Below are 24,549 nucleotides of genomic sequence, written 5' to 3'. Positions count from 1 at the left end.
CATCCAGCACCAGACAGGTTCAAAATAAGATACTTGGATGAAGTGATTATCACTCTAATGGAGTCGAGAAAGAAGTCAACAAATAGAACTAATTCTACTGGCTGAAGCAAAGTCCAAGGTTCAACTAACACATTAAACAAATGAAGCACAGCCTTGAATTCCTCCAGGTTGTGTAAGTTTGAGGTTGTACAAAACTTGCTTTTCTTGAACATGCCGAGAACATTATACTATGGTGACTTGACCTTTTTGCTTGGACAAATCTCAACATTGAATGCTTCCATAGGGCAACTATCCTGATTCCATCCCCATAAGGTTATAGAGCTCTACCTTGGAACCTCAACCCCCCCCCCCCCATTCTTTCCTTCAGCATTTGAGCACATTCTGAGGGCGGGACTATGAAGGGGGCACAGCTGCTGCCTCAGTTCCTTCAAACTGCTGACCACAAATGGATATGAGCCGCCTTTGGATTCAAGAGTCTCATCAAGTTAGTTAAGTGCCTTACTCTTTTAATAGTTAATTGTTAATAGAGTTAGTGTTGAGTTTTACGATCAGTTAGCGATGGTGGATCTGAAGATCAAGAAACATGGATTTAAAAGACGGTGTCATGTCACAGTTTTCCCAGTATAAGATGCTGTGATGAACGGTGTGTGCTGGTGGTATTGTCCAGTGGTTAGGGCACTAGGGCTGCACTTTCCCCTCCTCTCTCTTTATCTCTTGGACACTGTCCTGCCCCATGGCGGTCTGCTTTTTCGAGGGTGTTGACTTGACCCTCCAATCAGGTCACCAATTAGCTTTATCCCTTTCTGGGGTAACAGAATCTCAAGGAAGATATTGGCTCTTCTGCCATCACATTGGGGCTATGGGGGGAGGAGGTACGAACTTTCATCTGTCTATTGACACCTGCGGGTCTCCAGTCCCAGTTGCGGAGTTTAAAAATTCTTTACCCTCCCCTCGCTTCCCCACAGGTGCAAGGGGTCTGGAAATGGGGTGGGGGAGGTTGAGTTCTTTTGTAATAGGCAGTTTGTAGGGGAGCCCAGGCCCTCCCACTCCACCAGGCAGCAACTGTCCAGCAGCCAGGCACGCTTAAGGCTGCCTCCCTGGACTACTTCGTATGACTCTCTCCCCTGCTGAAGTCTCCCAGTGCAACACAAAGTAGTAAAGAAAATGAGAGTAATTGAACCTTCAGCCCCTCTGGGTCAGCAGGCAAGCTCTTCCTCCCTGGGGAGAGACTTCTGCAGCATCCTTCTCCAGGAGCTCTCAGGCTAGGTCTCTCTCCCTGTCCTATCAGCCCCTTTTTGAGCTGTCTCACTCCATTTTAAGCTCCACCTCCAGCTGGAAATGCTCTGCAGGTGGGGATGGGTGGTGTCACCTGGACCTAGAGTTGCTCTTTAACCCCTGCAGTTCCAGTATGGGGTTTATACACCCTACAATAGATGCCCATGCTTAGCACCTACAATTCTTAGGAGAGAAGCACTCCCCATCTTGTTGCACTATCTGCTGGATTCCAGACCTCCTTCTGCAAGAAGTCTCATCACTTAAAACCTTCAGATGCAAGGTTTCTGAGGTTTCCGAAAAGAGAGATAAAGGCCTGAATTGGCTCTGGGACATTCTGGTTCCTGAGCCTTCTGCTTCCAAACTGTTGGCCTTGGCACTGAGCTCCGGATCCAAAAAGACTGAGTATTCAGTAGCAAAACCCTTGGTCCCAGTTCTATACCTGAGGCCTCTGCAGAACTGGGACTTTCAGTCCCAAGAAAAAAAGAAGGCAAAGACTAAACATCTTTTGGTGCTTGGCATTGTTTCCCATTCTGGTGACTCATCAGATCCTTTGGATTGTGAACATGCAGATCAGAGATCTTAAAATAAATAAAAAATCCCTCCCCCAAAACATCAGAGGATCATCCACTCTGGGAGGTTCATGAGAAATTGGCAGATCTGAGTACAGTATTCTGTTGCCACAGATACCATGTAATGTGGTTACGCACAGGTACATGTGGAACCACATCCCTCGAATCCTCTTAGTTCTTCACCAAGACGAGAAAAAAGTGATTGGATAAGGATCCGTCACAATGTTCTCTTCCTTGCAAAAGAAAGACAAAGCTGATTCCTCACCATCAGTTCTCGGTCACATTATCTCCACCTCCCAGGACCCCTAGGAGAACTGTATCCCCTTGTTGCTGTTGTGGATCCCTACCTCAGCAGTATCCCCAGTTATTTCCTTGTCAGATCCCAGCTCAGATCTGCATTCAGAGGAGGAGCCGGATCCACCCATTTATCCAGAGCCTCAACTTCCTCAGGGCTTTTCTTTTGAGATGGGCTATCTTAAATACACGTATCCTCCTAACTGACATTGTCTAGGAAAGTTGGCAGGAGCGGCCAAACTGGCCAACTTCAGGGTTTCCATATCAACCTCCTTCAAAAGCTACAACCTCTGTTCTGCATCGAAGCAGGGATGTTTCTGTGGATCTGCGGCACTCAGATTCCTATGCCAACAGACCTGATACCAAAAGATGAGTCCCTTGTGCTGATGCAAGATATCTTGTATCAGGACCAGGAATCCATAGGGGGCTCCTCTCCCAATTAAAACGTGGATGCCATCCTGAGGATGCATCCAGTGACACTTACTCAGGAGAATAGTTTCTACTTTAAAACTACCTTCAGTTTCACTGGAGAAAAGTCCTCATTCTGTCTCTGGCACCCTTGGAAATACCTTAACATTTCTTGGCCAGTTCTGGGGGTTCTCTGGAAGCCAGAAAAATCTGAGGGAATAATCCATCTTCCTGTCAACTAACGGCTAAAACGGTGGATAAGCTTGATCAGATTCCATACGAGGAGTCTTCTTGTGTCCACATACTTCCTCCCTCTAATTTTCTAATAGTGGTTGTAACAATGCATCAACCAAGAATGGAATATTTATGTTCCACTCCCGGTGGAAGGGGGGAGGGATTAGATTTTTTGGGAGGAAAATTAATTTCTTCATCTTCTTTAAATGTGAGGATAGCTAGTTACCGTACCGAGCCTTCAGGGCAGTTTCACCTGTGGGACAAGATTTCACTTTTTACCAAGAATCTTCCTGATCAACGCGGCAGACTGATTAATGCCCTTATTAAGGAGGCTGTAACATGATGCAGTGGACACAATATACCTGGACTTTAGCCAGGCTTTTGACACATCCCACATGATATTCTCATAAGTAAGCTGGAGAAATGCGGGCTCAGTAGAACTACCATAACTGGTTAAACAACCACAAACAAAGAGTATCTGTTAATAGAATGATGTTGGATTGGAGGGAGGTCTCAAGTGGAGTTCCACAGGGATCTGTTCTGGGTCAGGTATTGTTTAACATCTTTATTAATGACCTGGATGTAGGAATAGAGTGTGTCCTGATTGAATTTGGAGATGACACAAAGCTGGGGTGTAGAGGATAAAACTAAAATTCAGAGGTATCTTGATAAATTGGAGAACTGGGCTATAGACAACAAAATGAAATTCAACAAAGACAAATGTAAGATGCTGCACTTAGGGAAGAAAACCAAATGCACAAATACAGAATAGGGGAAAACTGGCTTGGTGGCAGCACTGCTGAGAAGGATCTGGGAGTTGTGGTGGATCACAACCTCAACATGAGTCAGCAATGTGATGCTGTTGCAAAAAAAGACAAATGCAGTTTTAGGTTGCATTAACAGAGGCATAGCATGCAAGTCATGGGAGGTGATAGTACCTCTTTACTCAGTGCTGGTTAGGCCTTAGTTGGAGAACTGTGTCCAATTTTGGTCACCTCTGTGTAAAAAGAATGTAGAGAATCTGGAAAGGATCCAGAGGTGAGCGACAAAGACGATCAAAGGGACGGAATGCAAACCATATGAGCAAAGGCTGGGAGGAACTGGGTATGTTTAGTTTGGAAAAGAGGAGCTTAAGGGGGGGGGGGCATGATAGTGATCTTCGGATACTTGGAAGGCTGCCATAAATAAAAAATGGAGAAAAGTTGTTCTCTTTTGCCCCAGAGGGCAGGACAAGAGGCAATGAGTTCAGACTATAGCACAGCAGTTTGAGATTAAATGTCAGGGAAAACTTCCTAACGTAAGAACAGAAGGACAATAGAACAAACTGCCTAGGGAAGTTGTGGAAGCTCCTTCACTGGAGATTTTCAAAAAGAGGCTGGATAGCCATCTGTCTTGGATGGTTTAGACCAGTGCTCTCAACCTTTTTAGACTACTGTACCCCTTTCAAGAGTATGATTTGGCTTGCGTACCCTCAAGTTACACCTCACTTAAAAACTACTTGCCTACAAAATCAGACATAAAAATACAAAAGTGTCACAGCACACTATTACTGCAAAATTGCTCACTTTCTCATTTTTACCATATAATTATAAAATAAATCAATTGAAATATAAATATTGTGTTTACATTTCAGTGTATAGTATATAGAGCAGTATAAATGAGTCATTGTATGAAATTTTGGTTTGTACTGACTTTGCTAGTGCTTTTTATGTAGTCTCTTGTAAAACTAGGCAAATATCTACATGAGTTGATGTACCCCCTGGAAGACCTCTGTGTACCCTCGGAGATGCATGTACCCCTGGTTGAGAACCACTGGTTTAGACTGGATGACCCTTGCAGCCCCTTCTTACCCTGTGGTTCTATGATTCTAACCCTGATTACACTGCTCTACAGCCAAAATGCTTCTGAAATAAAAGTAGTCAAACGTTACTAATTCTGGGTCACTGAGAACGAAAATGATGCTTAAAATTGTTGATTGGCTGTAGTTTTCAAGATATGCTATTGGGTCAGTATATACGACCCTTGACTTTGGAATGGCAGAGGATAAGTGAGTTATAAAGGGAAGGGATCTCAATTTAAACCAGAAATGACTAAAATACATCTTTGACTGAATCTATGAATAAATCTATGACTGGGTTTGGACAGTACTTGCTTTTTAGGCAAAACAATGAATGATGCAATCTGAAGCTGGTATTGCGTCATACATGATATGAATTGCATCATGTTATTCCTAGAAGTCATGGATGATGCAATCATAACGAAGCTTACATCACTCTGCTGAACAAATTGCCCTATATCAGCTCTAGAAATCATACAGTGTCATGCTCTCTTATTTGTCAGTGTTTGATTTTGCAAAGGGACACATTTCTGTGTAGCCAAAGGGAGCAGAGATGCCTCGTACTTGTGTGAACAGTGCAGATAACTTCTGCTATGTTTGTGGTGAAGTGACTTTTCCATCACAAAAGCGCAGTATAACCACTATGGTTAAGAAAGCCTATCACCTTTATTTTGGCTGCAAAATTGGAGATCAGGACAAGAGTTGGGCCCCACACATATGCTGCAACACTTGTGCAACAAATCTTCGCCAGTGGTTGAACAGGAAAAGGAAATCTATGCCTTTTGCAGTGCCAATGATTTGGAGAGAGCCAACAGATCATACCAGCAATTGTTACTTCTGCATGGTGCCTCCAGTTGGGAAAGGTGTGTCAAAGAAGAAAAAGTGGACTGTGCATTATCCAAACATTCCATCAGCTATACGCCCAGTACCCCACGGAGAAGGACTGCCGGTTCCTGATGCACCAGAATCATTCTCACTTGAGTCAGACGAGGAAGAGGAAGAGGATGAAACTTCTGGTCCTGAACCATCAATGTCACAGGACCCACATTTTCTCCCATCCTCCTCCTCTGAACCACACCTCATAACACAAGGTGAACTGAATGACCTTGTCAGGGATTTGGAACTACCCAAGCGTAAGGCAGAGCTGTTGGGCTCCAGACTACAGCAGTGGAATCTCCTGGCAGGTGATGTTAGGGTTTCCATGTTCCGTGACCGTCAAAAGGATCTTGTCCCATTCTTCTTCATGGAAGGTGATCTTGTAGCCTGCAACAACATCGATGGTGTGATGGCAGCCCTCAACATCGTTCACGATCCAGATGAGTGGAGACTGTTCATTGATTCATCGAAGACGAGTCTTAAAGCTGTTTTACTGCATAATGGCAATGTTTTGCCATCAATTCCAGTTGGTCATGCAGTCCATATGAAGAAAACCTATGACACATGAAACAACTTTTGAGGTGCATAAACTATGACCAACATCAGTGGCAGCTTTGTGGCGATTTGAAGGTTGTTGCTCTCTTGCTTGGTCTGCAGACTGGATACACAAAGTACTGCTGTTTTCTCTGCGAATGGGATAGTCGTGCAAGAGATTCCCACTACATCAAGAAAGAATGGCCACTCCGACAGTCATTGGAGCCTGGGAGGAAAAGTGTTCAGCATCCACCACTTGTTGAATCAAGGAAGATTTTGTTACCACCCTTACACATCAAGCTGGGTCTGATGAAGAACTTTGTCAAGGCCATTGACAAAACACAAGCAGCTTTCAAGTATCTCCGTGGAAAATTTCCAAGGTTAAGTGAAGCTAAGATAAAGGAAGGTGTCTTTGTTGGTCCTCAGATTCGTGAACTTCTTCGAGATGATGCATTTGACCATGCACTGCGTGGCAAGGAAAAGACGGCATGGAAAGCCTTCCAGTTAGTGGCAATAAATTTTCTCGGAAACAACAAGGCAGACAACTACAGGTTGTTGGTGGAAAACCTCCTCAAGGCATACAAAAGCCTTGGTTGCAACATGTCACTAAAGATACATTTTTTGCACTCTCATCTAGTTTTTTTTCCACCGAACTGCGGAGCAGTGAGCGACGAGCATGGCGAGCGATTTCACCAGGACATCGCAACAATGGAGAAACGCTATCAGGGCAAATGGAGCCCATCAATGCTTGCAGACTATTGCTGGACAGTGACAAGAGATGCTCCATTTAATGAATACAAGAGACAAGCCAAGAAGCGCCGAGTAGACACTGAATAGGACTAAACTATGTACATAATAGATTTTTGCCTTTTGTTTCATAATAAATTTTATTTATATAACCCTTTGGCTGATTTTTAAAGTGTTACATAAACAGGACAGGTGAAATATTATCATGTAAAGCAACCATAAACACATGAAAAGACCTAGGTTTACAATTTATGATTAAAACTCTACTATCTACACAATATACATAGACATAAAATGTAAAAACTTAAATATCTTAGGAACAGTAGCCAATCAGTTGTTTTAATTGTCATATTTGAATTCAGCACATCAAAATACATAATAAATAGCACATTTTATCTCTGAAGCAGACGACGTCTCAAAAATTGTAGACCAGTGTTACAGGACAAGCTACACTTGGGTTCAATCAGGTGATCCCAGTGTAAAAAGAGCAGGGAACTGCAGCTAGGTCTGTAGACACCGAAGGGAGCAAGAAGCTCCTGCAGCGTCCAGAGTTAACCGGGGAGGAAAAGGCTGAAGAAGCAGGAGAGAGTTCTCCAAGTGCGGAGGCCTGGGAGAGACCCTTTCCAAGCAGGGGAGAGACTGTCAAGGCTAGCTGGGCTGAAGACTCTGAGTTTGTGTTTTGGGTTAATCGAGAGAGAGAGAGAGACTGAACTACTTGGGCCTAGAGGGCCAGAGTATGTATCAGAGGACTAATTAAATGGGACCCCTTGTGGAAATTGTTTGAACCACCTTTGAACCGTGAATTCTTAGAGGGCCCTGAAGAGGGGTGCTGCAGAGTGACCTCTGACTTGCAATATTATAGAGGTCAGAATGTTGCTAAGCGCATGCCGAGAGCACCTTAGATGTATCTGATGCATCTTCAAGATAGATAGCTGCAGAGATAACTCTCAGAAGACAAGCATGGCTACGCTCCTCCTCTCTTCCCCCTGAAACACGGTCAAAGACTGAAGACCCCCTGTTTTGAAGGGGATGGACTTCTTAGTTCTAAAACGGATGAAGTCTTAGAGAAAATGAGACACAAGCAACAGCTAGATCTTTGGGTCTATTGCAGCCTTTTAAGAGGAGAATTCTTACACCAGCCCTTCAGATATCAATGGTAATATTATCCACCTTATTCTTTAGCTTCGGATTTCAACAAAGGCAGACAACACTACTGGCAGCAACGTCCATGTCCACATCAATCCACTGCTTTTCAGCAACAATGTCACTTTACATTCAAGATAAGAGACAAGAATTCATTTTCCACTACTTCTTTACCAGCAGTTAGGCCTCAGGTTTGTTGTGACGTTTGAGAGTAACAACCAACTTTGAATTCTGTTTCTCTAACTATTCAAGATCATTTTTACCATGTTTACAGAGAGTGGCAAAAGATCACCACATGCAGATGGGTTTTGGGCACTATAAAAGATGGATATACCATTGAGTTTGAAACCCTCCCTCCAAACTGACCTCCCCCTTCCGCCCTATTCAGGGTCCCCTCTCACGTGTTTGTGTTCAGAATGGAAATCAATTATCTACTTAAGGAGGGAGCAGTAGAAGAGGAGGTTCCAGAAAAACTCAAAAATTGGGGTTTCTGCTCCTGCTGTTTCCTAATTCAAAAGAAAGATGGAGGTCTTTGTCCAGTCTTACATCTGAGGAAGCTGTACATCTGGAAGTTTTGCTTCAAAATGTAAACCCTAGGATCCATTACCCCTCCCTTTCCTGTCTAGCTTGGCTTGCTCATCTCAGTCTGAAGGAAACTTACTTTCATATTTTGACAAGATCATCACACAGGAAGTATCTTGTGTAACCATAGGGTAGAACCATTTCTGATACATGGTCCTCCCCTTTGGCCTCACTGCTGTGCACCAAATCTTTACAGAATGTCTATCCACAGTGGCAGCTTTTCTTAAAAGACAAGGGACTTTTGTCTTTCTGTATTTAGACTGTTCTTCGAGTAATAAGGTCCACAGGGTCCAGTCTATCCTGGAGAAAACTGGATCATCAAGAATACAACTATCCAGTTGTATCCAAAGATTCAGTTTTATTTAGTTAGGAGAAATTATCCCATGCTCTGCAGTAGGAGAAATTATTATGTTTTTTCTTTACGGGTTGTGTTAGCTAACTTTAATGTAGGAAAACAAAGTGTAATTTAATCTGGCTGTGAACGTTTTCTTGAGTGAGGGGAATTTCAGGGAATGGACTTCCCTGTTGTTGGTGCATGGCAGCCCTGATTCTGCCACAAACTGCAAGCAGATTTAAGTACCCATTGTAATGGATCTGTGGATCTTACTACTTAAAGAAAGGAAACTTTCAGGTGAGCAAATTTTCCTATTGTGCTACAAATTAAGAATTAGAGATGCAAACTTTCAAAGCTGAATCTGGCATATCCTTTGGCAATACACAGTTTTTACAATGACCACTGAGATATAATCAGTATTTAATTAGTGAATTTATTCAGCTACTCTGGTTTTTTTTTTTTTCCCCCCACTTGCGTTAAGGGATGTAACTGGGATTTTTGTAGCTGATATGTGGGTTTTTCTGTTATTTCTCTGCTTACAAAAATATCTTTTAATTTAGATTGGTTCACGTTAGCGTAGTCTGGAAAATTGATTCGTGGTTCTTAGCATGGGGTTATTTTCTTGAAAACCATGAACCGGAAAAGAATCAATACAGGGCTTTGAAAATGGTAGATTTTTGCAGTGCCCCAGTACGATTGATTACAGCTGCTTTTGTAAGGCTTTAAAAAGAACAATCTGTATTAAAAACATCATTCTTTGGTATGAGCTTCAGCAGTTCCAAATAGGTTTCCATGGGGGCTGCCCTGTAATTTGACCACTCCAAAGGATTGTAGTAATCGCCAGAGGACCAGGGCGGTGAGGCAGCGGAAAGGCTATTAGGTGAGGAGTTATTGGCATGCATGCCAAAGAGGTTACCCTGGCAGCTTTAATCATTCAGCCACATTCTCTAGAGCAGTAAGGAAATATAAGTGTTCTTCTGAATAATATAAAAATGGGTCAGCAAAGCCAGAGGAGGGTGGAAAAACTGATGTACATTACATTCAAAACCACTAACTGAAAGCTGGTATGTGCTTTTGAGTTTTTATATATAATATATATATATATATAAAAAATTGCCTGCCCCTCTCACTGGTCTCAAATGGGCACCTTGGTGCTATAAAGAGATGTTAGCATCTACATTAAGTACTTTAAAAGGTATTAAATTAGTGTCTGTGTCACATCTGCACCTTTGATTTATCCTGTATGCACAAGGGCTGATCTACATTTTTAAAATCTGATTAGCATTTTTGATCTGTGACAACAATTTGCATGGTGTGTTTCATTCTATTTTTGGGTGAAACTCATCAGTGCTTTTTGGAAAATGTGCAGAAAATTGCTATGCTAAGTAAGGCAAATCAATCTGATGCATATTGTCTGGGTAGCTGGCTGCTAATGCTGTTCAGAGTGCAACTTGTCCTTTAAAATTTCAAACTGGAGTAACATTTTGGAAACTGAATTACATTTAGTCTCTGTAAAGTAGCTTCCCTGTTCTAGCTCCTTCAAAGACAACTGCTCATACTCCAGCCATGTCAAAGGCGTAGTTGAAGAATAAACTTTTCTCAACACTGATTGATGATGGCTTTGCATGAAAGTACTGCAAGGGCTCTGAGCATTTTAATTCCAGGATTGTCAGAGAAACTTAATGTTAAAGTTATGCTTTTACATGGAATGCTATAATTGTTGTGTTGTATGCTTGGCTGAAAAGCAACCTTGGAGTTTCCAAGGTAAAGGAGACAGCTAAGCTATAGTACTCAATTCTACGTTCTGTTTGTGATTTTAAAAAAAATTCTGTCAGTGCAGAATACTTCTAGGTATGAAGAAATGTATTAACACATATTTTACATCAACAGCTCAACAACGTCATCTATTTCAGTTAATATATTGCATTGCTGTTTCCCTCTAGCACACACAGGTAATTTTTATTTTGCTTAGGAAGGCTAATTGATCTTAACCTATGGGTTTATATACCTAGCTAATAAGGGAAAAAGTGACTCCTCCCCCCCCCCACGCCCAAGCAAACCAATTTATTTCTGCCTCCTTAGCTGTATGCAGGCTTTTCAAGATCTCCCACTGCAGAATGTTGAAAAACGTATAATTGTTTACTATAATAATAATAATAATAATAAAATTTTAAAAAATATTCTGAATCCTATAACCCAATCAGTTTTTATTTGCCTAGCTGTGTAGCTAGACTTTGGGACTTTTTCCTAGAGGTTCCCCAGCTGGGAGATGCGCCTATTTCCCTGAGGTGCAACAGCATTTTGTGGTGGGTAATAATGGCAGACAAGCACAGGAAAAAAAGGGAAGGCAAAGGTTTGCTCCTTTTGCAAATTCCACATAATTGAATGTGTCTATGGAGCATCTTCTGCAACACACAGCCAGATCCATATACAGGGTCTCAGCCAGTCAGTGATTGTCAGCTAGGCAAACACCAAATTGGGCATAGAGACCAGAAAGGCAAATTTGATCAGCTATTGAATATCCTAACTTCAGCAACTGCCAGAAGAGAACAAACATGAGAACAGCCATCAACCCGTGTATAATCTGTTACAGAGAATTAAGTCCACTTTATTCCTGAATGAGAGCATCCCTTGGGGGTTTAACATGCTTTATCTTTAGGTGCATTGGTTTCACATCTTTAGCTGATTTGCCTTACATTTCCTGAGTATTCCCATGGAGACATTGCCTTAGAGAAGGACCCTGTCTGTTCTTGAAGTCATGGTGATGACAAATCCACAGCTTTTCAGTGCTTGGATCTGTGCAGGAGAACAGAAAAACTTGTCCATTCTTACCTGATTGCTTCCTTCCTTTTAATAGGAAGGCCCTAGGATCTCGTCCATCCTGGGCAAATTGGCTTTAGAACAAGAGATCAGATTCCTCAACAGAGCCTGTTTGCATTCTCTTCAGCAACTTAGGCTATGTCTACACTGCGCTGTCAGTTTCAACGGTGATAGTGAACCGGTGAAAGAAAAGTGCTGGTTTGTGTACTCCCTTCCACAGGCATCAGAGAGTGTTCACATTTGCAGCACTTCCATTGCCGATGAGAGCAGCGCACTGAGGGCAGCTATCCCACAGTGCAGCTCTCTCCATTTTGACGATGGGCCTTGTGGGAAGGGTGTGTGTGTGTGATCACGGGGCATCCTGGGTCCCTGCACAGCCTCCTCTCCCCAAACACTGATCAGCTCCAGTAGCTCAGCATTGCTCCAAGCAGGGGATCACTTGCTCCGTGGAGCAGGCATTGTCACCTGGTCAGATAAGTGAGCACTTGCCAAGAAAACAGGAAGGGGAGTTTCAAAGTTCCGGGGGCTTTACAGGGGGAGGGGTAGATGTCTGTTTACCTGGCATCAGAGCAGCAGAGCTGCTGGCCAGAGTGGTCACCTAGGCACTGTGGGATATCCTCCGGAGGCTAAAAGCTCTGTAAACAGGAAGAACGTGTCTTCACTTGCACATCACCGCAAAGGCATTACCGGTAAGAGCTGTACACCTCTCGTGGAGGTGGTTTTCTTTTTGTGGTGAAACTTCTGAGTTTTACCAGAAAAAGTCATTGGCAAGTGTAACGAGGAGTCCGGTGGCACCTTAAAGACTAACAGATTTATTTGGGCATAAGCGTTCGTGGGTAAAAACCCACTTCTTCAGATACATGGAGTGAAAATTACAGATACAGGCATAAATATATATTGACACATGAAGAGAAGGGAGTTACCTTACAAGCGCCCACGGTTTTTGCGCAAAAAAAAAAGGACTTTTTCCACTTTAAATGGCAAGTGTAGACATGCCCTAAATCTAAGGCCTTGGCTACACTTGTGAGTTACAGCGCAATAAAGCAGCCCTGGGTGCGCTAGCTCACTCCCCGCCCACGCTGGCAAGGCACGTAGAGCGCTCTGACTCCGCAGCTACAGCGCTGCTGGTACTCCACCTCGGCGAGTAGAATAACGTTTGCTGCGCCCCCGCTGGAGCGCCGCGGCGCCAGTATGAACGAGGCGTTGTGTTACTGCGCTGTGATCAGCCTCCGGAAACGTCCCATAAGCCCCTTAAGTCCAGTGGCCACTCTTGTCCTTGTTGTGAAATCGGCTGCAGGAATGCGGAAATGCCCTTTCAAAGCTCCCTTTCGGAGAAGCCGGCTGCTTATCAGCTCCAAGGAAAGAGCAAACATTTACTGAACTTACAAGACAGCATGCTGACACACTCTCAGCACCCCAAAAACCCACTCTCTCCCTGTCACACTCCACCCCACCCCATCTCCCATTTGAAAAGCACGTTGCAGTCACTTGCATGCTGGGATAGCTGCCCATAATGCACCGCTCCCAATGCCGCTGTAAGTGCCGCAAAAGTGGCCATGCCAGTGCGCTTGAAGCTGTCAGTGTGGACAGACTGCAGCGCTTTCCCTACTGCGCTCTCTGAAGGCGGGTTTAACTCACAGTGCTCTACATCTGCAAGTGTAGCCATGCCCTGAGTGACACACAGCTTCACTTCTAGCTGTTTTGGTTTCTTGCTGCATTGGAATACAGTAGCTTTAACAATGGAAGTTACCTCATGCTGGGCAGATCTTTAGTGGTTGGAGGGGATGCCCCTTTCTGTCTTGGATGCAGATCTAGTTCTGCTCCCAAAACTACAAACAGGTCAAAAACCTACTTTCAGGATCTGTGAACTTTCATATTAGAAGAACAATTTTCATATAATCATGGATAAATATTGTCTCTTTAAGTCCTGTCCTTATATAAGGTACTATACAGTACTTATACATTAGGGGAAGATTTTCAAAGGCACAAAGGACCCTACTGCCCTTTTTGCCTTTGAAAAATTTCCCCTTAAGTGCCCAAGGTGCTTTTGTTGCTGTGTTTTTAATTTGAGCCATCAGACTGAAGAAACTTCTGTGACAGTAATGTTTTTGTTCTGTATTAATTCTGCCTTTATCAACTATACTTCTAGTTGCTAAAAACAATCTGGCAACTGGTTCTATTGTTTTTTCTATGTGTATCTTAAACCAGAAGTACCAGTTTACACACTGTCTTGTGATCATTCAGACTGGATTGAGAGATTTGGTCCAACTTTTATATTTCCTATCTGACTCCTATAATCTTTGTCTTTTCCTTTTACCACCTGGAGTGCAACTGGCTTTCAGTAATTCTCTTTATTTTGGGCTCCATGGTTTTTTCAGCAGCCAGAGACAGTCATACTGTTTCTTTATCTGCAGTGAGAGATTCAGGGCTTGAAGCTATAGTTTTTATGCAGCATCAGGAAGTTCTACATTAGAAACAATGAGCGTGAATAATCTTTCTGGCATGTTTTCTAGACAATATAGTAACTCTGGACGAGAGAGCCAAACCAGCCGTTAGTCCAAAATACTTTTCAGCACCAAGGCTGTGCGCTCATTGCCACAGGCAAATACCAGAGTTACAGTTCTAGGGCTGATGGACATACAAATGCTGAGTAGTTACTGTTTCATGCTTACATAAGGAAGAGCTGCAAATGGCCTCCATTTTAAAGCACTTTTAAAATAAGCTCTTCACTCTGTCGTTAAGTCAAAACTTCTTGTCTAATCAGAATAACTGAGAGACAGCCTAATAAATTCAGTACTAGTTCCTATCACAGGACGGTGTTTTACTCTTTGCACAGAAATACACCGGACCCTCGCTAGAATGCGGGATTTGGGATCCATGCGCGGTACCGCGTTAACGTGGGGACCGCATTAAAATTAATTGCAATTAAAGTAATTAAATTTGGGATCCATGGCCGTGACCGCGTTATATGCGAATTCGCGCTATATAGACACGCGTTCTAGCGAGGGTCCGGTGTATGTAGTAGGGCTGGCACAGAAAATAAATTGAGAAGTTTTATTAGGCTATTTATAACACATTTATTAGGTAAAACTGGTGGATAATAACCACAGCAGGGGTACAGTAAGTGCAGATGCAAGCTTCTGTATGATATGGGCAAATTTCTATTACTGTAAGATCTGTAGCTTTCAAATCTTTGGCTCACTGCTATGGAAAGAATATCTTACTATGACCACAATTCTGCAGGCAGTTGCCCAGAGCAGCCTTATTGTAGCTATTCCAGTGCTTGCCCAGTTATGTAGAGAGGGCGAATAGCTTGACCAAGGGGAAAAAAAAGTGGAATCTCCAGTATGGCGTACTTAAATACCTTGTTTATCTTATTAGTAAAATATTGCAATACAAACCCAAAGATGCTCCCCCCTCGCCCCTCCCTCCCAGAGTCAGGATCAAGACCCCATTGTGCTAAGCACAGTGCAATACATTCAAAGATGTCCCTGTCTTAAGGATCTTACAGTCTGTCAATACTTTAGGTTCAAGTGGTACCACAAAATGTTTGGAAGATGAAGAAATGAATTCTAATTAGATTTTTGAAGACCATTCATCCCCTTTAGAAGAGACATTTTTCAGACAGATGTCCTGGGCCTTTGTTTCTTCTGCCCTACAATGTGGAGGGGAGTGAATGCTCAATAAATTTCACTGTGTCTGGAGCAAAGATCTTAGGAGAAGATCATTTTCTGTCGTATTCCTCTCCCTTATGCCTGAGCCAGCTACAGTGCCACCAACATTTCAAGGAAATAGAGGCATCTATATGGACAGAACAAAGTTACTTTTAATGGACAACACCTCATTAATGGTTCAAAATCATGCATTTGATACAAATGCAAGGTATAATCATTTGCCTAAATACGGCTAGTAAACAAAACACTTTTTTCTAATCAAAAGCTGCTTTGTAACTACACATTGGATATGGATTGTGGAACTTTAGGCATTAAGGGAAGCTCCTTAAAGTGCAGGGACAGTTTGGCACCCTAGAGCCGGCAGAAGCCTGTCTCTGAGAACAGTGCCTAATGTGGGAAGTTTTGGTGGGGCAAAGCCAGGGAGAGGGTACTTCTAGAGGGAATGCCTGGGAAAGCTCTACACCAGGGGTTCTCAAACGGGGTTGGGACCCCTCTTGGGGTCGCGAGGTTATTACATGGGGGGGTCGCGAGCTGCCAGCCTCCACCCTAAACCCCGCTTCACCTCCAGCATTTATAATGGTGTTAAATATATAAAAAAGTGTTTTATATAAGGAGGGGAGGGGTCGCACTCAGAGACTTGCTATGTGAAAGGGGTCACCAGTACGAAAGTTTGAGAACCACTGCTCTACACTTTGAAGTGGAACGCAGTCTACACTTAAAAAGCTGCACTGCTCCAGTGCAGCTGTGCTGCTGTAGCGCTTTAGTGAAGACACTGCTATGCCCTCTGCGAGAGGCAGTGGCTATGCTGACAGGAGAAGCTCTCCTGTTGACGTAGCACTGGCTGCACCAGGGACTAGGTTGGTATAACTGCATTGCTCAGGGGTGTGGTTTTTTCACACCCTTAAGTGACATAGTTATACCGATAGGTTTCAGAGTAGCAGCCGTGTTAGTCTGTATCCGCAAAAATAACAGGAGTACTTGTGGCACCTTAGAGACTAACAAATTTATTAGAGCATAAGCTTTCGTGGGCTACAACCCACTTCTTCGGATATGCATATGCATCCGAAGAAGTGGGTTGTAGCCCACGAAAGCTTATGCTCTAATAAATTTGTTAGTCTCTAAGGTGCCACAAGTACTCCTGTTATTTTTGAGTTATACCGATGTAACTTTGTAGTGTAGACCCGGCCTAACAATTCTGTTCTCTGAAATGTTTTGTCAATGACTTTTATTCCTCCTAGAGGAGATTGGGGTTAGTGCATTCTTGAGGGTGGAGGACTGAAACCTGGCCAGTGAATTGGCTATACTGCCGTGAGGAGGGAGCTCTAGGAAACTGTGCAGAAAGATAAGCCACACAAATTCCCTGAGATCCACAATTAAAGGACCTAGGATTTAGGCGCTGTTCAGTTTGGCAGCCACAGACCCATGTCTTTTTCTCCTGCAGTCCAAGAGATAAGAGTTTTCTCTTATGCACTATATTTTTGCCAGCCTTTCTGTGGGTTTTTCTTCAGCCCTGCTATGGGTTTTTCTATAATGGTCCTCGTTTTCAGATGAGCACGTTCCCTGTGTCTCTCCCAAATACCAGAAAGTGCACAGTACCTAAGTTTTAATTGGTTTCACAAAATTACTTATTGTGTACAAGCATGTAGAGGACAGACCCAGATGGCCTAAAGTCTGTCGTCATTTTTTCTTTTTCTCACACACAGTGACATATTTCTAACTGTACTATGACTGTAATGCCTGCATCTTTCTAGCGTGTGAGACTTGGAGACGGTGACATAACATTACTTCTTAAATCTGTTTTGCCTGTGGTCATATGGGATTACATATAAAACATTTCAGTCTGCGAAGAGGAGCAGCAATATATCATTAATTAACGTTGCTGCAAGCTTCAAATTCTATATCACATAGTTATACCAAAAAAGGAGAACAGAAATTTGAGTGCATCTGTAAATAATGGTTTTTCCCACCATGTGTCATACTTGCTCACTGCCATTGCACCCAAAGTCCAACGTGCTTTAAATGTTCTAAGACACTAGCAATCAAACAGAGCTGTTGCCTACCTTCAATACATGGCGAAAACTGTCTGCAACAACAGTATTGTAGAAGTGAATGTTTATTAGGATAAGTAGGAAATAGTTTTCATTTCTAATGACTCTTTATCCTCCTTTCATCCTCTTTCTATTGCTTTGAAGAGCTTTTTTTCAAACTTTACAGCCCTAATTTTGATAAATGAGTATTCTACAAGAGAAACAATGAACCAGAAACCCTGTTTTTACTTTTTCTTCTTTGTATCGGGGACAGGGAGAGGCTTTTTATCAAATAGTTATCTGCCACAATCTGATTCCAATAAAATATAATTATTTATATGGTTCTATTTATTTATTCCAATAAAATAATTTGTAGTGATTTACAATGAACTAACGACTTTCAGATTTACAAACTCAACATGTATTTGGAACAGAAGTATCTAGTACAGTGGTGGGCAACCTGCAGCCCGTGGGCCACATGCGGCCCGTCAGGGTAATCCACTGGTGGGCCATGAGACAGTTTGTTTACATCGACCATCCGCAGCTCCCATTGACTGGGAACGGCCCACCAGCAGATTACCCTGACAAGCCACAGGTTGCCCACCACTGATCTAGTACATAGATGATGTAAATCTATGGTACATTCACTAGTTTTAGATGTGTTCTAGTTTATTCAATAACCAGACTGGGCTCCAATGATCATTGGCTTGTAATGTGTTTAATTATTTAGACCACAGGATTTTGTAGCATATATCCTTGGAATATAAACGTAAGTGGGGGTAACAACTGATGGATGAGATCACAATTGGGATGTAATGAGTGTTTTCTGTGGCTTCAGGGCTAGATTAAAGACCTGATAAAAGGAACATCCTTGCCAAGTATCGTTGCCATTTAATAGTTCTGGAAATGTTGTTGCATATAAGTGACATGTCTATTGTGTAGCCTGGGATCAATGTAGGGTGCAAAGTGCACCTGTCACAAATAAGTGTCATGGATCCACAGGATCTGGGCTATGCCTCAGCTTTTAAACAGTCCCTTGGAAGAGCCCTTTCAGTGTGGCAGGCCTCCAAGGAGTCCCACTTCTCCTTCAGGATAGGACCTGCAGCCTTACCGCTTCCTAGACTGGAGTCTCTGGGTTCAGCCCGCTTTACTCTGTGAGCTCTACTCAGCGAGCCCAATTGAGACAGATTCCTGGCAGAGACTTGTACACTCTTCAGGGACTAATGCATCCAAGCAAGTGTTTGCAGTGACACCCAACCAGTGTTTTCAAAACAGTAGGATTTATTAGTCAACTGGAACACACAGCATTGGAAGTCCTTAGGTTAGCACTGAGAAAGAAAGGTTAAAGCATAGCCTATTCTGGTCAAGCCAGAGCCAACCACCAGCCAAGCTGTAGCCCAGTGGTTCTCAAACTTTTTTTTTCCATGGACCACTTGCAAATTGCTGAGGGTCTCAGTGGACCACTTAATGATCTTTCCAAATGTTGTCTGTACTGTTAGCTAACTATTGTAAAGCGCTTTGGATAAAAGTGTTTATAAAAAAACACCTAAATAATAATTAACGTTTTTTGTTCTACAAATAAAAGCACACAACTCATATTTTAATATCAGTAGTCTTACCTTTCTAATGCGATGGATGTGCCCTCTCTCCCCCGCCGCAGCAACCCCCAAGCTGGGGCTGGGAAGGAGGGGTGTCTCTCCCTCTCTCCCCCGCCGCAGCAGTCCCCGAGCTAGGGCTGGGAAGGAGGGGGCATCTCTCCCTCACCACAGCAGCCACAGAGCTGAGGCTGGGAAGGAGGGCCGTTTCTCCCCTCCAGCTGCAGCCCTGGAGCTGGGGAAAGTCGCCTCTTTCTCTGGCCGCTGCAGCCCCGCACATCCCAAATTGCCCTCATTCCCCCCCAAGGCCACCACCTCACCTTACATCTGCCTCTTCTCCAGGGTCCAGGCACCTAATTAGTGGAGCCATGTCTGCACAGCTCCACTAATTAGGTGGGTGGCTCTTCATTCTCTTGTGTGCGGCTGCCTAGGCACGCACCTTAGAGGGAACTATCCGCGGACCACCTGAATGGAGCTCACAGACCACAGTTCTGAGAACCTTTGCTGTAGTGGATTCCATGTCAAGCTCTGTCTCTCTGACTTCTTTAGTCAGTCCCAGATGAGAGCTGCAAGCTTCTGCCAGAGCTCAAGCAACTCTATCCCCTCCTGGTCATAGCTAAGTCCTTTATTCCCCAGGCCAGCCCATGCTGTGTTCACAACCCCCCTGGCTGGTGCTTCCCACTGTTAAGTTCATTCGTGAGTCATTTGAGCTTGCATTGTCTCTCCGGTCTCTGTGTTGATCTGGGTTGGTTTCAACTAATTCTTTAACAACTCTATTCATTCCACCCAGACAGTGAGGCCAGGTGGATGGACGGACACACAAGCGTGCACACAAGTCTCTTAGTCTGCCCTGAGAGCAAACTTAGTCCTTCTCCCTTTCCCCTTCTCCCCCCCCCCCCCAGATAGCAATTCAAAGTATAGAGGGAAACTAAGGTGCACATGGGATTCATAAAAATATTATAGAAAATTCCCACTTCTTCACAAACAAGTTATTTATTCATGCAGCTACTTAGTTAATTAAGAAGATGAAGATGGTGCAGCGCATGCACACAAGCTTTGAACTTTACTTAATACAGACAAATATAAGTGAAATAATAAAAATGTAGATAAGTATAAGAATAAGATAAGTACAATAAAGTGGTTTTCTGGATTGTTCATACTTTCTGTGCATACTTACCACTTTATGGAGACCACTAGAAACAAAGATGGAAGTAAAATTTAAGAGGAGATCACCCCAAGAGGAAGGTGCTGGGCCAGGCTTCCTACCTGGTGGTTCTATGTCACCATCCCAGTGTCACAACTGGTCTTGATAACCTTTTTATACACCGTTCCACCCACATACATCTGGGATCATATCTGATCAAGTCAAGTCACAGCCCCCTATACATTCATTTTGGTTCTTCTACGTGCTGTTATAACGTCAGTAATTTCCATTATTATTTTTGTAAGTGTGCTTAGCAGATAGCTTATATTTTACCGAAAATTGCAAACCCTCCAAGATCAGGTCAGGGGTCAACAATTGTTTCACATATTAGCGAGGAAATAGTTACTACAAAGGCCAAACTTTTAAAGGACTAGCGAGATTTGGATAGTACAACTCTGCAATAAGAGGCCTTCACTGCATGAAACAAAACTGTGAGATCATTGCTGCTTCTGCACTTGACATTCATTTTGGTCACATGAAGTATCTAAGGCATATCGGCCCCTGGAAAAATTATTTTAGCTTTAAGGATAAGTTCTATTTTCACTAAGTCTAACCTTGATGTTAGTGACTACACTTTTTTTGCTAGGTATTGACATTTAAAAATAATGTTTTCTGTGTTTGAATTCTGAGCATGATGCATATAAGTATATAGGTAGCCATGTGATCAGAGGAAACCATTTATATTATGGTGGTCTAGTGAGTGACCCCATCCTGCTCTGTATTTCCTCTTCCTACAAATAGCCAGTCCACTTTTAGAAAATCTAATGCATTGTGTTCCTTGACTTGAGATCCTAGGGCCCCAGAGTTGACACTAGGGTAATGTCCTTCCAAAGTTTTATATTAGAGAAGAATTGTTTGAATGGGTAACAATGGCTGGATCAAGAATCTCTTTCCTCATTCAAAACAAGTTGCAGGCCCATTCATCACAGAATTTGATGTAAACTAGTTGGGACTCCCTGAAACCTAATATAGTGGGTAGTATTATGGGAAACCATTTTTTTCTTTGAGTGAGCTGGTCTAGAACCAGTACTTACAAAAGCTTACTTGTTGTGAAGTTATTGGTGCTCATCCACAAATACTTGAATATCAAGGTGCTTATAACAGAGTCCTGGGTGAGTTAGGTGGCCCAGTGATTAGTGTACTTAGTACCTCCTTCCGGTGGGTTGATCTTACAATCCTGGTCCTCTATTCAGAAGTGCGGTGAGGTGGATAGGCGGTTTGAGCCCCTCCTGTCATGGGGGCAGAGGTAGGGAAGCCCAGGCCCACCCAGTCCACCTCTCTGGCTGCTGAAGGTGCCCTCTGAGTTACACTCCCAGGGTCACTTCCCATCACTGTTTTTCTCTCCTCGCTTTCAGTCCCAGATAAGGTGAAGAAGAAAAACAAAAGGTAACCAAACTGTCAGCCATAGCCGTGCTCAGCAAATTGCCTTACTCCCTCAGGGAGGCTTCTCCGGTGCTCTTGTCAGGAGCCTTCAGGGCAGGTCTGTCCTCCTCCCCAGCCGCCCCACTTCTGAGCATGGCTACTCCTTTTTCAACCCAGTTGGCGCATGCTCGGCAGGGCTGAAGGGGTGGGGTTACCTGGGCCCACTTCTGTCCTTTAACCCCTTCTTGCCTGGTGTGGGATTTGTATACTCTGTCACAATGCTGAGTATTATAAGGTGCTTTAGATTGGCATTTCGATCACTAGCAGAATAAAATATAATGAAGTTAAAATTGCTGCTGAATACTATCTTGCTTTTTTCCATCTTCTCTGCATTCAGATGGTATAAAGCTTTAGCTTCTAGCTGTACTAGTCCTCAAAATATTGGCAGACAAAATATCATTCCAAGAGGTGGGGGAAGCCATATGGTAATTAGAAGAAGTGGTTGGCAAAGCACTCAAATGTTTGGATGTTTTATATAACATTGGATGGGGTCTGCAAAATTGGGCAGGAAATCTCATCAGAATAAGCTTGCGTGATTGACTTTCAGTATTTCCTGCTTCCAGTGAGGCTAGAAGCATCAGCAGAACAGCTTTTCTTGCAGAATTGAACTACTTTTGCTTCTGATTTCAGCCAGAACCAGGAAATGAAGTGGGGGGGGGGGGGAATGAAAAATAAGTTACCCAAGCTTTTTCTAACATTAAAAGTTCTGGGCACAAGTTTGGGTTGTTTCTTATTTTATACAAACCAATTCCCATCCTCTCTAGTGTTGTGTTTGTGTTTCTCACCTGTTTGTTTTGAGAAGAAACCATGTAATAAAACCATGTAATATTGCCATGTAATAAAGTTACAGGTGAATATTTAAGTATTCTCAATTTGATGCTGTTGGATTTTTACTTTCTGATTTTTTTTTTTTATTTTTTTTTTTATAATACTGTGTATATTTTCTGCAGCAGGATTAGTTGCTGCTTAGTCTTAGTTATAGTCATAGGCAGCAATTTTTCTTGAAATACGCTGCCACTTTTCTCTAAGATCGAAGAATGTTCTTTTATGCATGGTGGCTTCTGTTTAGGGACAGCTGGATTATCACTCAAGCTGTCTCTAGCAGGAGCCAGAACAGGCAGGACATGCTGATGTTTTTCAAGATGCTTTGGAGCTTGGATGAGCTGAACTTTCCATTGTTTCTCATTCTCCGTTCTGCTACTCACACAGTCGAATGTTGTCATTCGTTACATTGTGCTGAGTGGTTTTTGTATTTCATACTATGGTATGGCTGAAAAATCAAAAAGAAAGGCATATGAAAACAGATCTGTTCCTCTTCGGCAATCATATCAGTAGCAGAATGTTTGTCTTGTGACAGAGACTCGTTCCTTTATATGAGATGCAGCTTCAACCGATTCTTACTCCCCCCACACGTTGTCATCTAGGATAATGGCAGTCTGGTGACTTTCCCAGAGACATCTTGCGGCAAAGGAACTCTTGTGGTTGTAGGACATACTGTTTCCTCCATCTTATACGCTTGGCTGATGCAGCTTTAAGCAAATGCCATTTAATTAAAGGGGCTGCTGAGAATAGGTCTTCTACAAGCCATATTTAAGCACAAATTAATTTGCAAATTCCACAGATAAAAGTTGCAATCCATGGTTCTTGTTTGAGTCCAGTACGACTCCTCTCCTCCTTCTTGGAAGAAAAGTAAGATAGCACTTTTCTAGCCGAGATCCTCCAGAAGAAGTGTCAGGTAGGTCTAGTGCCTCTGAACATTCATCAGAGGATATGTTCCCTGATGTAGATAGTTTACCTAAATAAGCCCACCTCAGTAAAAAGGATCCTGAGAAGAGCTAGATTAGGTCACATTCTCAAATCTTAGGTGCATTTTCATCCAAGAAAGAGTAGGAGCAGAGGCCAAGGTTTTGATTCCTCCTACTCTAAAAGGATCCTTGTGCCATGTCAGGGTGGCCTTTGCACTTTCCTCTAGGAGGTGGATTTTGATATTTTAGCTCAAACTGAAGATCAGTTTGTAACAAAGTAGGTAACTGTGCCAAAAGGGTGCTTGGTAGATTGGAAGGGGAATCAGTTGCCAAAAGTCTCCTTTAAATAAATAAATAAAAAATCCAAAATGTATCCTTCAGTTTTCCAAAAACGGTCCTGGAAAAATTTGTACGAGAATATTAAAAGATTTTTGGCTTCCAGCAGAAGAGAAAAGCACGGCAGTGTGCCTGCTTTTTGCTTTCTGTTACCCAGTAGTTCAAGAGGGATCAATCAAGTCCTTTTGGACTAAAATGGCTAGATAATTATCTTTTAGCTTAAAATAAACTCCAAAGGAAAACCTTCGAGCGCAGACTGGAGCAACAGACTCTGGAATTAAGCTACATGACTTAGGTTTGCATTACGCCTTTGTGCATAATACTTTCCACTGATTCACAGTGATGTGTAATTTCAGTTTGTAATTGGCAATCAACATTTTGCTTCCTTTCTGTCTTGGCATCTTCACAGAAGTGCTAGTAGTATTAGCAGTAAGCAACTTTTCTGAATGATCAAAAAAGCTCTTTTACTAGCTCAAACAGCTGTGAACAAAGTGGTGGAAATGTTTCACAATCTGGGGTTTATAGTCAACCTAAAAAAAAGTTACTGGTACTTTGTTTCATCATCAAAGCCATTTTACCATATGATCAGTTTGGTGAGGAGACAGTACATCTAGGAGTGGAAAAGATAACGTAAATTGATGGAAGACATCAAGAAAATTGAGACAATGGGTATTCTGACGGAGCCAGTATTTAAGAAAGACATGGTACTTCAGTAATTGGAGCCTCTTGTCTGAGAATAATGTTGTAGGCACAGTTCTTGTCTAACCACAAAGATCTAATGCTCCATGAACAACACTGTCTTACTCAATATTTCTAGGTGCAATTCATCTTGCTGATTTTAACCTGTCTTTCTAGCTGGAAACCTTTCTAACCTAGGGAGGTTGTGGAATCTC

The 24,549-nt window shown here is 42.8% G+C and overlaps 1 protein-coding gene across 1 annotated transcript in view; it reads left to right on the top strand.

Annotated features, from left to right (window-relative positions):
• SDC2 (syndecan 2) overlaps positions 1–24,549 on the top strand; it is a 100,044-nt gene that overhangs the window by 58,613 nt on the left and 16,882 nt on the right. The gene's annotated exons all lie outside the window — the stretch shown is intronic.

Source organism: Emys orbicularis, chromosome 2 (assembly GCF_028017835.1).
Source record: "Emys orbicularis isolate rEmyOrb1 chromosome 2, rEmyOrb1.hap1, whole genome shotgun sequence".
Taxonomy (NCBI): domain Eukaryota; kingdom Metazoa; phylum Chordata; order Testudines; family Emydidae; genus Emys; species Emys orbicularis.
This window is presented reverse-complemented; position numbering and strand designations above follow the sequence as displayed.